The 13,841-nt window shown below is 48.4% G+C and overlaps 1 pseudogene; it reads left to right on the forward strand.

Annotated features, from left to right (window-relative positions):
* Positions 1-7,080: 7,080 nt before the first annotated feature.
* LOC147082054 (uncharacterized) lies at positions 7,081-13,622 on the forward strand (annotated as a pseudogene).
* Positions 13,623-13,841: the final 219 nt, after the last annotated feature.

A 13,841-nucleotide genomic window follows, 5' to 3' on the forward strand; every position in this document is an offset into this window, starting at 1 on the left:
GGGCCGAATGGCCTACTCCTGCTCCTGTCTTCTATATTTCTATATTCTTGCATCTTTCTGTAATTTGCCTGCAAATCTGCTCCCCTATCTCCTTCCCATTATTTGGTGGCCTGTAGTAAACACCCAGCAGTGTAATAGCTCCTCTATCTCCTCCCCACTATTTGGTGGCCTGTAGTAAACACCCAGCAGTGTAATAGCTCCTCTATCTCCTCCCCACTATTTGGTGGCCTGTAGTAAACACCCAGCAGTGTAATAGCTCCTCTATCTCCTCCCCACTATTTGGTGGCCTGTAGTAAACACCCAGTAGTGTAATAGCTCCTCTATCTCCTTCCCACTATTTGGTGGCCTGCAGTAAACACCCAGTAGTGTAATAGCTCCTCTATCTCCTCCCCACTATTTGGTGGCCTGTAGTAAACACCCAGCAGTGTAATAGCTCCTCTATCTCCTCCCCACTATTTGGTGGCCTGTAGTAAACACCCAGCAGTGTAATCGCTCCTCTCTCTCCTCCCCACTATTTGGTGGCCTGTAGTAAACACCCAGTAGTGTAATAGCTCCTCTATCTCCTCCCCACTATTTGGTGGCCTGTAGTAAACACCCAGTAGTGTAATCGCTCCTCTATCTCCTTCCCACTATTTGGTGGCCTGTAGTAAACACCCAGCAGTGTAATCGCGCCTCTATTGTTCCTGAATTCAAACCTGCCTTTGCTCCCTCGACTACATCACCCTCTCCAATGCTGTAATAGTTTAGTTGATCAATACTGCCACCCCATCTCTTTTTCCTTCCCTATCTTTCCTGAATACCTTGTAGCCAGGAATATTAAGATCGCAATCCTCCCTTTCTTTGAGTCAGGTCTCTGTTATTGCCCCTATATCAGAGTCCCCTGTGGCACCTTGTGCCTGCAGCTCACTAACCTTATTTACCAGACTATGTACATTTACACACATGCACTCCAAACACATCTTAGTCTGCCTCGCTTTTGCCCCGTCTGATTCCTCCTATTTCTGAACTTTTCTTTACTCTGGTGCTATTTCTCTCTTTTATATCTGATATTTATGACTGCGAGTTCTGGTCGCCCCCGACAAGTAGAAACATTTTCTCCATGTCTACCCTATCAAACCCTTTCATAATCTTGATGACCTCTATCTGGTCACCCTTCAGCCTTCTCTTTTCCAGAGAAATGAGTCCCCAGCCTGTTCAGCCTTTCCTGATCGGTATATCCTCCCAGTTCTGGTGTCATTCTTGTGAATCTTTTTTGCACGTACCACTGATGTCAGACTAACTGGCCCAGGGGTCCTTGTTTTCTCTCGCCCTCCTTTCTTGAACGGCGGGGTTCCATTTGCCACCTTCTGATCCCCGGGGAACGTTCAAGAATCTAAGGAATTCTGGAAGATCATAACCAAGACTCGAGGAGTTATTGGTAAACTCCTAGGGTCTGTAATATGGGATAAAGTTAATTACAAACTGGCAGAACAAGGAGAATCGCTGTCCCTTTAACCAGCACAAATCCCTGTGTGGAGGAGAGGGGGAGATACAGTCTGTCCCAGGAACTGTCCCACAACAGAATGAGAGACCCTGTCCCTTTGATTCATGAATTTAAAAAGTCTGTATTGCAATCTGAGCCCGTGTGTTGTGAGCCAAAGAGCCTTGTGTCCAATGAGGGGAATAAAGGCCCACAGCCTCCCCTGGCCCCGGGCCCTGAACAAGGGACTGGAGAAACTCGCTGCCCTGCGGATCAGACAATCAGCCGGCGCAAGTCCCGCCCCTCAGGCTCCCCGATTGGTTGGAGGACCCGCCTCCAGCTCGCTCCTCCAGCCCCGCCCCGCTCACTCCCTATTGGTCAGAAGCTCCCGTCAATCAGGCCCTGGGTCCGGGTCATGAGTCCCTCACAAAGAAAGCCCTGCGCGGTTGCCGGGCGGAGCTGCTGGTCGGCGGGAGTGGGGTCGGGAGATTAATAAACTGCGGGTAGTCTGCGCCGCCGGGTTTATAAAGCTGGAGAATGGCCTCAGGCCCGAATGAGATCCAGCGGCCTGGTCTATCTTCCACCGGACGGTAGCTGTGAGGCTTTTTCTCGGTGACAGGCCCGGGTTACGCGCCATTATCTTGGTGGAGGAAAGACAGACCGGTTCCACCTGCAGCACGGCGCATGCGTGGCCATCTTGGTACAGGAACAAAGAGTGGGCGGGGCTTCAGGGTCCCCGTGACCAGGAGAGACAATCATTCACTCATTGATTTTATTCTCACTCTGCACACAGCGGGTGTAGAACTGAACCCAACCAGAGTAGAGGGAGGGGGAAAACTGGGAGTGGAGGAAAGAAATGTTGGAGATGGTGCGATGGGTTTGGATTTCAGCACAGGGAGGAGGGAGAGTGTGTGGGACGGGGATTTACAGCTTTGGGGAAACGAGAGGAAAGAATGTTCCACAGAAACTGGAATTGTCTGTTCTGAATTTCTATCCTGTATTTACAGTGATGACTTTTGTAAACTCCTTTTACAGGGTGTGAGAAGGGCAGGATTTACAGACTGGAAACTCAAACCAAACATCACATCAAGATCTGACAGAGTCACTCCATTCATCAGGACCTGAATATCATTGACCTTTGAATACGGAAGGACAAATGTTTGTCTGTTCTGTCTGTGGGAAAAGATTTCAAACATCCGTGTGACTGGAAAACACACACCCGAGCGAGAGTGTTCCAGTGCCCTGACTGTGGAAAGAGCTTTAACCAGTTACACAGCCTGAAAAATCATTGCACCATTCACAGCGGGGAGAAACCGTACACGTGTTCCGTGTGTGGATGAGGCTTCAACCGATCGCCCAACCTGGAGGGACACAAGGACACCCGCACCACGGAGAAACGGTGGAAATGTGGGGACTGTGGGAAGAGATTCGATTATCCATCCAAGCTGGAAACTCATTGGCGCAGTCACACCGGGGAGAGGCCGTTCACCTGCTCAGAGTGTGGGAAGGGATTTACTCAGTCCTCCAGCCTGCTGAGACACCAGCGAGTTCACACCGGGGAGAGGCCATTCACCTGCTCCGAGTGTGGGAAGGGATTCGCAGAGTTATCCAAGCTCCAGAGACACCAGCGAGTTCACACTGGGGAGAGGCCGTTCACGTGTATTGAATGTGGGAAGGGATTCACTCAGTCATCCAGCCTCCATACACACCAGCGAGTTCACACTGGGGAGAAACCGTTCTCCTGCTCCGTGTGTGGGAAGGGATTTGCAGAGTCATCCAAACTCCAGATACACCAGAGAGTTCACACTGGGGAGAGGCCGTTCACCTGCACTGTGTGTGGGAAGGGATTAATTTGGTCCTCCAACCTGCTTGCACACCAGCTTGTTCACACTGACGAGAGATCCATGAAATGTTCTGACTGTGGGAAGACCTTTAAAAGCTCGAAGAGCCTTAAGAGACACCAGCGTCTTCACACTGATCATAGAATCTAACATCATAGAAGGAGGTGATTCGGCCCATCCTGTCTGTGCTGGATCTTTGAAAGAGCTGTCCAATTTAGTCCCAAAACCCCAGCTTTATCCCCAGAACTCTGCAAACTAGTCCTCTTCAACTATACGTCCAATTACCGTTTGAAAGTTCCTGTGGAACCTGATTCCAGCATCCTTTCAGATGGTGCGTTCCAGATCTTAACAACCCTCTGTGTGAAAACAATTCTCCTCATTTCCCTCTAGTTCTTTTAGCAACTATTTTAAATCTGTGACCTTTGGTTACCGACCCACTTGCCAGAGTGAACAGTTTCTCCCGACTTGCTCGATCAAAACCCCTCATCATTTTGAACACCTCTATTAGGTCTCCTCTTAACCTTCTCTGCTCGAAGAGGAACAATCCCAGCTTCTCCAATCTCTCCACATAACTGAAGTCCCTCATCCCTGGTACCATCCTGGTCAACCTCCTCTGCATCCTCTCCAAGGCCTTGACATCCTTCCTAAAGTGTGGTGCCCAGAACTGTACACAAGACTCCAGCTGAGGCCAAAACCCTGCAGCTGTACAAAACCCTGGTTAGGCCACACCTGGAGCACTGTGAGGAGTTCTGGGCATCACAGCCTAGGAAGGATATATTGGCCTTGGAGGGAGTGCAGCGTAGGTTTACCAGAATGATACCCGGACTTCAAGGGTTAAGTTACGAGGAGAGATTACACAAACTAGGGTTGTAGTCCCTAGAATTTAGAATGTTAAGGTGTGATCTGATCGAAGTTTTCAGGATATTAAGGGGAACAGATAGGGTAGATAGAGAGAAAATGTTTCCGCTGGTTGGGCAGTCTAGGACTAGGAGGCATAGACTAAAAGTAGAGCCAGACCTTTCAGGAGTGAAATTAGGAGACACTTCTACACACAAAGGGTGGTAGAAGTTTGGAACTCTCTTCCGCAAATGGCAATTGATGCTCGATCAATTGTTAATTTTAAATCTGAGATTGATAGGTTTTTGTTACCCAAAGGTATTAAGGGATATGGGCCAAAGGCGGGTGTATGGAGTTAGATCGCAGATCAGCCATGATCTCATTGAATGGCGGAACAGGCTCGAGGGGCTGAATGGCCTCCTCCTGTCCTATGTTCCTCACTAGTGATTTGTAAAGGTTTAGTGTAACTTCCTTGTTTTTGTATTCAATGGCACTATTTACAAAGCCAAGTATCCCACACACTTTCTGAACGGCCTCACCAACTTGCCGTGGCAATTTCTAAGATTTGTGAATATGGACCCCCAGGTCCCTCTGCTCTTGCACCCCCTCAAAATAGTCCCATTTAGATTATACGGCCTCTCCCTGTTGTTTCTCCCAAAGTGCATCACTTCACACTTATCCTCATTTAATTTCATCTGCCTTGTGTCTGCTCATTTCACAGTCTGTCTCTGTCCTCCTGAAGTCTGCTACTACTATGCTCACTATTTAATACGTTGCCAAGTTTTGTATCATCTGTAAACTTCAAACTTGTACACCTATACCCAAGTCCAGGTCAGTTATATATAACAAGAAAAGCAATGGTCCTAATCCTGACCCCTGGGGGAATCCACTGCATACTTCCCTCCAGTCAGAAAAACATCCCTCAGCACTGCTCACTGTCTCCTATCCCTCGGCCAATTATATACCCAAATTACCATCAGCCCTTTAATACCATGTGCTTCTATTCTCCAAGTAGGTCTCTTGTGCGGTACTTTATCAAATGCCTTTTGAAAGTCCATATATACAACATCTACTGCAATACCTTCATCAACCCTCTGTTACTTCATCAAAGAACTCAGTCAGTTTAGTCAGACATGATTTACCTTTAACAAATCCATACTGGCTGCCCCTTATTAACCCATGCTTCTCCAAGTCAGAAATAATGTTGTCCTCGACAATGGTCTCTAGTCGTTCACCCACCACTGACATTAGACTGATTGGCCTGTAGTTACCAGGTTTATCCCTCTCCCCTTTTTTAAACAAGGGTGTAACATTTGCAATCCTCCAGTCTTGCACCACCCCCATATATCTGAGGGAGATTGAAAGATTGTGGTCGGAGCTTCTGCTATCTCCACCCTAGCTTCCCTCAGCAATCTAGGATGCATCGCATCTGGACCGGGTGACTTGTTAACCTCGAGTGATGACAACCTATTTAGCATCTCCTTTCTATCCATTTTTATCCAATTTCTCTACTCCCCCCCCCTCCTCTACTGCGACATTAACTTCATCCTCTTCTTTTGTGAAGACAGATGCAAAGTATTCATTCAGTACCTCAGCCATGCACTCTGCCTCCGTATGATCATAATACAGTCAAGCAGAGTCAGCATGGTTTTATGAAACGGAAATCATGTTGACAAATTTGCTGGAGTTCTTTGAGGATGTAACGAGCAGGCTGGATAAAGGGGAACCAGCGGATGTGCATTTGGATTTCCAGAGGGCATTCGATAAGGTGCCACATAAAAGGTTACTGCACACGATAAGAGCTCACGGGGTTGAGGGTAATATATTAGCATGGATAGAGGATTGGCTAACTAACAGAAAACAGAGAGTCAGGATAAATGGGTCAAATGCAGGAAGGATGTTCCCGATGGCGGGGGAGTCCAGAACCAGGGGACACAGTCTAAGGATAAGGGGTAAGCCATTTAGGACTGAAATGAGGAGGAATTTCTTCACCCAGAGAGTGGTGAACCTGTGGAATTCTCTACCACAGAAGGCGGTGGAGGCCAATTCATTAAATATATTCAAGAAGGAGTTGGATATATTTCTTAAGGCTAAAGGGATCAAGGGATATGGGGAGAAGGCAGGGACCAGGTACTGAATTTGGATGATCAGCCATGATCTCATTAAATGGCGGAGCAGGCTCGAGGGGCCAAATGGCCTACTCCTGCTCCTATCTTCTATGTTTCTATGTATTTTCAGGTTGACAAACTGTAACAAAAGTAAAAAAGCAAATGATTATTTAAATGGAGAGAGATTACAGAATGCTGCAGTACAGAGTGACCTGGGGGTCCTTGTTCATGAAACACAAAACGTTAGCATGCAGGTATTTCAATTTCAATTTCAATTTTATTTGTCACATAACCAAATACAAGTGAAATCCAGTCAGTGAAATGCTTTTTTCTTAACGAGCCGAGCGCACCAATCAGCAAAGGACACTTAGCTGCCTGGTACGCACGGAGCCCGCAAGGACGGCAGCCATCTTCATCGGCGCCATCACAATAGGGCCCGCTCTCGCCTCGCTCCACCTTTCCCGCACTCCTGCCCGACAATCTTCAGCCGCCATGGTACTGACGTCCCGGGGCCTGCTTCTCCCTGGCTCTCCTTCCACCCGGTCTGACCTCCGAGCCTCCCGCGGTGTCCGACCTTCCAGGGCCTGCTTTTCCCGCCCTCGGTCCGCTGGCCGCCTCCCCTCCTACCGGTTCGACCTCCGAGCCTCCCGCCGAGGAGCTGCCGGCCGCCGTGCTACAGCGGGTCATCGTGGTCTCCATCACTGCTTCTGCTGCCTCCCCGCCAACTCGCCGAACTCATCAGCACCGATGCACAGCGTCTGTAGCGGGAGAGGGCCGACCGACTCGGAGAGCGCTTACCCTGCGACCGCCATGGACGCCATCCCATTGGACTCGCATGACACGTTTTGAACAGACAATAAAAGGCAGTTTTGGGCCTGTTGAAAATCTTGAGAAAGTAATCAGGAAGGCAAATGAAATGTTGGCCTTTATTGCAAGGGGGCTGGAGTATAAAAGCAGGGAAATCCTGCTACAACGGTACAGGGCGTTGGTGAGACCGCACCTGGAGTACTGCGTACAGTTTTGGTCTCCTTATTTAAGGAGGGATATACTTGCATTGGAGGCAGTTCAGAAAAGGTTCACGAGATTGATTCCTGGGATGAGGGGGTTGTCCTATGAAGAAAGGTTGAGCAGGTTGAGCCTGTACTCATTGGAGTTTAGAAAAATGAGAGGTGATCTTATTGAAACATATAAGATACCGAGGGGGCTCGACAAGGTAGATGCGGAGAGGATGTTTCCCCTCGTGGGGGAATCTAGAACTCGGGGGCACAGTTTCAGAATAAAGGGTCGCCCTTTTAGAACTGAGATGAGGAATTTCTTCTCTCCGAGGGTCGTAAATCTGTGGGATTCTCTGCCCCAGAGAGCTGTGGAGGCTGGGTCATTAAATACATTTAAGGTGGAGATAGACAGATTTTTGAACGATAAGGGAGTGAAGGGTTATGGGGAGCGGGCAGGGAAATGGAGCTGAGCCCAAGATCAGATCAGCCATGATCTCATTAAATGGTGGAGCAGGCTCGAGGGGCCAAATGGCCGACTCCTGCTCCTATTTCTTATGTTCTTATGATGAGATCCTATTTGGTCGCTAATCGGTCCCACCATTCCTTTAACTATCCTTTTACTTTTCATATGTTTATAGAATATTTTTTCCCTTTTATGTTACCCCCTAATCTTTTCTCATATTCTCTTTGCCCTTCTTATATCCTGTTTCAATTTCCCCCGCACTCTCTGTATTCTGCCTGGTTTTTGACTCTATTCTGTACCTGACATTTGTCGTAAACCTCCTTTTTCTGTTTTATTCTAACCTCTATATCCTTTGTCATCGGGAGCTCTAGCTTTGGATGGCCTATCTTTCCTCCTTATGGGAATATGCTTGGTTTGTACCTGAACTATCTCAGCCTTGAAGGCCTGCCATTGGTCATTCACTGTTTTCCTGGACAATCTTTGTTTCCAGTCCACCTGTGCTCGATCCCTTCTCAAATCACTGAAATTGACTCTCTTCCAGCTGGGTCTTTTCACCGTTGATTTTATTTTGTCCCTTTCCATAACTACTTTAAACCTAATGATATTGTGATCACTGTTAACCAGATCCCTCCTGCCCCAGAACCGATGAGAGACCCTTTAAATGATCTGACTGTGCAAAGAGGTTTCAGAGCTCATCCCACCTGCTGAGTCACCAGCCTGTTCACACAGATCTTCAGAAAAGGAAGATGTTTTAGAAAGGCTGGCGGCACTAAAAGTTCGCAGCCATCTCAGAGCAGTGTCCCTTTAATTACAATCTCGCAAAACAAGGAGAATTACTGTCCCTTTAACTACCACAAATCCCTGTGTGGAGGAGAGGGGAGATACAGTCTGTCCCAGTAACTGTCGCAGAACAGAATTAGCGACCCTGTCCCATAAAGGCTTGACCCTCCCCCACTCCCTGCTTTTCCTCAAGTGTCTCATTCTTAAAATTCTCATTCTTGTTTTCAAATCCCTCCGTGGCCTCGCCCCTCCCTATCTCTGTAATCTCTTCCAGCCCCCACAACCTTCCGAGATATTTGCGCTCCTCTAATTCCGGCCTCTTGAGCATCCCCGATTTTAATCGCTCCACCATTGGCGGCCGTGCCTTCAGTTGCCTGGGCCCTGAGCTCTGGAATTCCTTCCCTAAACCTTTCCATCTCTCTACCTCTCTCTCCTTCTTTAAGATGCTCCTTAAAACCTACTTCTTTGACCAAGGTTTTGGTCATCTGCCCGAATATCGCTTTATGTGGCTCGGTGTCAAATTTTGTTTTCTAACGCTCCTGTGAACAGCCTTGGGATGTTTCACTACATTAAAGGCGCTTTATACATACAAGTGGTTGTTGTTGTTTCCTGAAACTAATAACAAATTCCCCAGAGGGACAAAAACTTGTACTTTTACTCCCAAATATTAAAAAGTTTGTGCCACAGAAGCACGGGGTTTATCTGCTTTTATTCCTGAATTTAAAAAGTCTGTATTGCAATCTGAGCCCGTGGGTGGTGAGCCAAAGAGCCTTGTGTCCAATGAGGGGAATAAAGGCCCACAGCCTCCCCTGGCCCCGGGCCCTGAACAAGGGACTGGAGAAACTCGCTGCCCTGCGGATCAGACAATCAGCCGGCGCAAGTCCCACCCCTCAGGCTCCCCGATTGGTTGGAGGACCCGCAGCCAGCTCACTCCTCCAACGCCGCCCCGCTCGCTCCCTATTGGTCGGAAGCTCCTGTCAATCAGGCCCTGGGCCCGGGTCACGTGTCCCTCACAAAGAAAGCCCCGCGCGGTCGCCGGGCGGAGCTGCAGGTCGGCGGGAGCGGGGTCGGGAGATTAATAAACTGCGGGTAGGCCGCACCGCAGAGTTTATAAAGTTGGAGAATGGTCTCAGGCCCGAATGAGATCCAGCGACCGAATGTGTTCCGCCGGACAGCAGCGGTGAGGCTTTTTCTCAGTGACAGGCCCGGGTTAGGCGCCGCCATCTTGGTGGAGGAAAGACAGACCGGTTCCACCTGCAGCACGGTGCATGTGCGGCCATCTTGGTACAGGAACAGAGAGTGGGCGGGGCTTCAGGGTCCCAGTGACCAGGAGAGACAATCATTGACTCATTGATTTTATTCTCACTCTGCACACAGCGGGTGTAGAACTGAACCCAACCAGAGTAAAGGGAGGGGGGAAACTGGGAGTGGAGGAAAGAAATGTTGGAGATGGTGCGATGGGTTTGGATTTCAGCACAGGGAGGAGGGAGAGTGTGTGGGACGGGGATTTACAGCTTTGGGGTTAAAATGTGTTATTTTGGTCATATTTCTAGATTTGCCATTTTCTGCCCACAGGGCAATCACAGTGCACTGACCAACACCTCAGCTTGTCAGAATAGGGCAGGTGGAACCGAGCCAGAGGCAGCTCTGGGACTTCATCTTCTGAGCATTGGGTTGGGAAACAGGAATTCCAATGTTTATTGGGCCCTGGGCGAGCACTGCCCTCCCTCCCACAATTTTAATATTTTGATGCATCTGTCTATTTATATATTAGGAATGTTTTAATTGCTTTCATAACAAAATGCATTTATTATTAAACCTTCACAGAAGGCAACTGTGGTAAGAATTGAATAAAACTCAGAGAGTTGTCGGGATCTGGAACGCTCGACCTGAAAAGGTCATGAGCTGATTCCATCAATGATTTTAAAAGGGAGTTGGGCGGGTACTTGAGGATGAGGATCTTACAGGGTTACGGACAACAAGCAGGGATGTGGGACGAAGCACGAGTGCTCTTTCTAAGAGCCAGCACAGGCACGATGGGCCGAATGGCCTCCTTCGTGCTGTACTTTTACATGATTCTATGAAAACTAACAGAACCAAACAAAGAAATGAAAACATCCACTACAAGCCCACCGACTCCCACAGCTACCTGGACTACACTTCCTCCCACCCCGCTTCCTGTAAGGACTCTATTCCATTCTCCCAGTTTCTCCATCTCCGCCGCATCTGTTCTGACGATGCCACCTTCCAAACTAGTGCTTCCGACATGTCTTCCTTTTTCCTCAACCGAGGATTCCCCTCTATCGTGGTTGACACGGCCCTTGACCGTGTCCGTTCTATTTCCCGCACTTCTGCTCTCACCCCTGCCCCTCCCTCCCAGAGCCACGATAGGGTTCCCCTTGTCCTCACCTTTCACCCCACCAGCCTCCACATTCAACGGATCATCCTCCGCCATTTCTGCCACCTCCAACGTGATCCCACCACCAAACACATCTTCCCCTCACCTCCCCTTTCAGCATTCCGAAGGGACCGCTCCCTCCGCGACACCCTGGTCCACTCCTCAATCACCCCCAACACCCCTTCTCCTTCACCTGGCACCTTCCCGTGCAAGCACAGGAGATGCAACACATGCCCTTTTACCTCCTCCCTTCCCACTGTCCAGGGCCCCAAACACCCCTTCCAGGTGAAACAGCGATTTACTTGTACTTCTTGCAATTTACTATACTGTATTCGCTGCTCACGATGTGGTCTCCTCTACATTGGGGAGACCAAATGCAGATTGGGCGACCGCTTTGCGGAACACCTCCGTTCAGTCCGTACGGGTGACCCTGAGCTTCCGGTCGCCTGTCACTTTAATTCACCGCTTCACTCCCACTCTGATCTCTCTGTCCTCGGGCTATTACATTGTTCCAATGAAGCTCAACGCAAGCTGGAGGAACAGCACCTCATCTTTCGATTGGGCACTTTGCAGCCTGCCGGACTCAACATCGAGTTCAACAATTTCAGATAATTACCCCTGCCCCTATTTTTCATGCAGTATGATTTTTGCCATTCCCATTTGCAACATTTTATCTTTCCTGCCTCTTACAAAAGTACAGGATGTTCTTTCTACTCCTTCCTCCCCTCCTAACCCCCCCCCCCACCACCCCCCCGTCTCTGCACCTGCTTAATATCTGTTACATCTCCAGCTTTTTCCAGTTCTGATGAAGGGTCCCAGACCTGAAACGTTAACTCTGTTTCTCTCTCCACGGATGCTGCCTGGCCTGCTGAGTATTTCCAGCATTTTCTGTTGTTATTTCAGATTTCCAGCATCCGCAGTATTGTGCAATTATAAAGAAATGATCTTCCTTGGTTATTGATCATTTCACTAAATTTCAACAGAGTTCTCTATACACCAACAACAACTTACCTTTATATAGAGCTTTTAAAATATCTCAAGGCACTTTACAGTAGGGTAATAAGACAACAATCGACACACATATTTTGTTTGTGGTCCAGTGCACTGACACAAAGTTCCTTCACAACTGCAACAATTTTATTGCGGTTGCTGTGAAGGCTGCACTCACTCTGCTCGTACACCTGGTCTCCAAAGGAGGCAAAACAGGACTAATGCTGCCGAGCTCAGCTCTTTTTGATCAGAAAATATCAACTGTTTCGCCTCGCCAGGAAATGCACAAAAGAGGCAGCAGTGCTGATTGGCTGCCCAGGGAAGTCCTATTTAGATTAAACTCCTTCACCCAGAGGGTGCTGAGAATGTGGAACTTGCTGCCACAGGGAGTAGTTGAGGTGAAGAGCATGGATGTATTTAAGGGGAAGCTGGATAAACACATGGGAGAAAGGAATAGAAGGAGATGCTGATAGGGTGAGATGAAGAGAGATGGGAGGAGGGTCATGTGGAGCATAAGCACCACATGGACCAGTTGGGCTGATTGGCCTGTTTCTGTGCTGTACAATCTGTGTAATTCTATGTAATAAGAGAGGAATGTTCCATAGAAACTAGAATGATCTGTTCTGAATTTTAATCCTGAACTTACAGTGATGTCTTTTGTAAACTACTTTTACAGGGAATATCATCGGCCTTTGAATGTGGAAGGAGAAATGTTTGCCTGTTCTGTCTGTGGGAAAAGATTTCAAAGATCGGTGTGACTGGAAAAGCACCAAGACACACACACCCAAGTGAGAGTGTTCCAGTGCACTGACTGTGGAAAGAGCTTTAACCACTTACACAGTCTGAAAAAACATCGCACCGTTCACAGCGGGGAGAAACCGTACACGTGTTGTGTGTGTGGATGAGGCTTCAACCGATTGTCCAACCTGGAGAGACACAAGGACACCCACACCACGGAGAAACTGTGGGAATGTGGGGACTGTGGGAAGGGATTTAGCTCCCCATCCCAGCTGGAAACTCATCGATGCAGTCACACCGGGGAGAGACCGTTCACCTGCTCCAAGTGTGGGAAGGGATTTAGTCAGTCATCCCACCTTCTGACACACCAGCGACTTCACACTGAGGAGAGACCATTCAGTTGCTCTCAATGTGGGAAGAGGTCCAGGCAATCATCTCACGTCATTGAGCACCAGCGCATTCACACTGGGGAGAGACCATTCACCTGCCCTGTGTGTGAGAAGGGATTCACGAATTCCTCTGACCATCTGAGACACCAGCGAGTTCACACTGGGGAGAGGCCGTTCACCTGCCCCGTGTGTGAGAAGGGATTCACGAATTCCTCTGACCATCTGAGACACCAGCGAGTTCACACTGGGGAGAGGCCGTTCACCTGCCCCATGTGTGAGAAGGGATTCACTAATTCCTCTGACCTTCTGAGACACCAGCGCATTCACACTGGGGAGAGGCCATTCACCTGCTCAGTGTGTGGGAAGGGATTCAATCAGTCATCCAACCTGCTGAGACACCAGCAAGTTCACAAGTGACTGCAGAGGTTTGATTCTGCTGTTATTGCTGCTGTTAATCACATCCAGGACTGAACCATGTTCATTCCGACAGTTGGGGTTTGTTTCTGCTGATGTTAATAACCCCTATAACTGGGCTGGATTTTAATATTCTGGATATATAGCTGATTGAGTTGTTGGGGCTGCAGAATCCCTTTAAGTACTGCTGTCTGATCTTTCCCCTTAATTTCTGATGCATGTTCCTGAAATATTTTACAATAAAATTATGAACTTTTACTTCAATCGTATATTAATCTTTGCTATAAAATCTACAATTCATTGTCTGAAAGATTCCATTGATTATCATCTCCAATTAGAAAGTGCTGATTAATCCTCACTGACAATTCTTACTGACTTACACATTACACACAGTGGCACCTCCATTATCCACCAGAAAGAAGGGGAATG

This window comes from Somniosus microcephalus, unplaced genomic scaffold, assembly GCF_052327205.1.
Source record: "Somniosus microcephalus isolate GS21.2 unplaced genomic scaffold, FLI_Smic_1.0 scaffold217, whole genome shotgun sequence".
Classification (NCBI taxonomy): domain Eukaryota; kingdom Metazoa; phylum Chordata; class Chondrichthyes; order Squaliformes; family Somniosidae; genus Somniosus; species Somniosus microcephalus.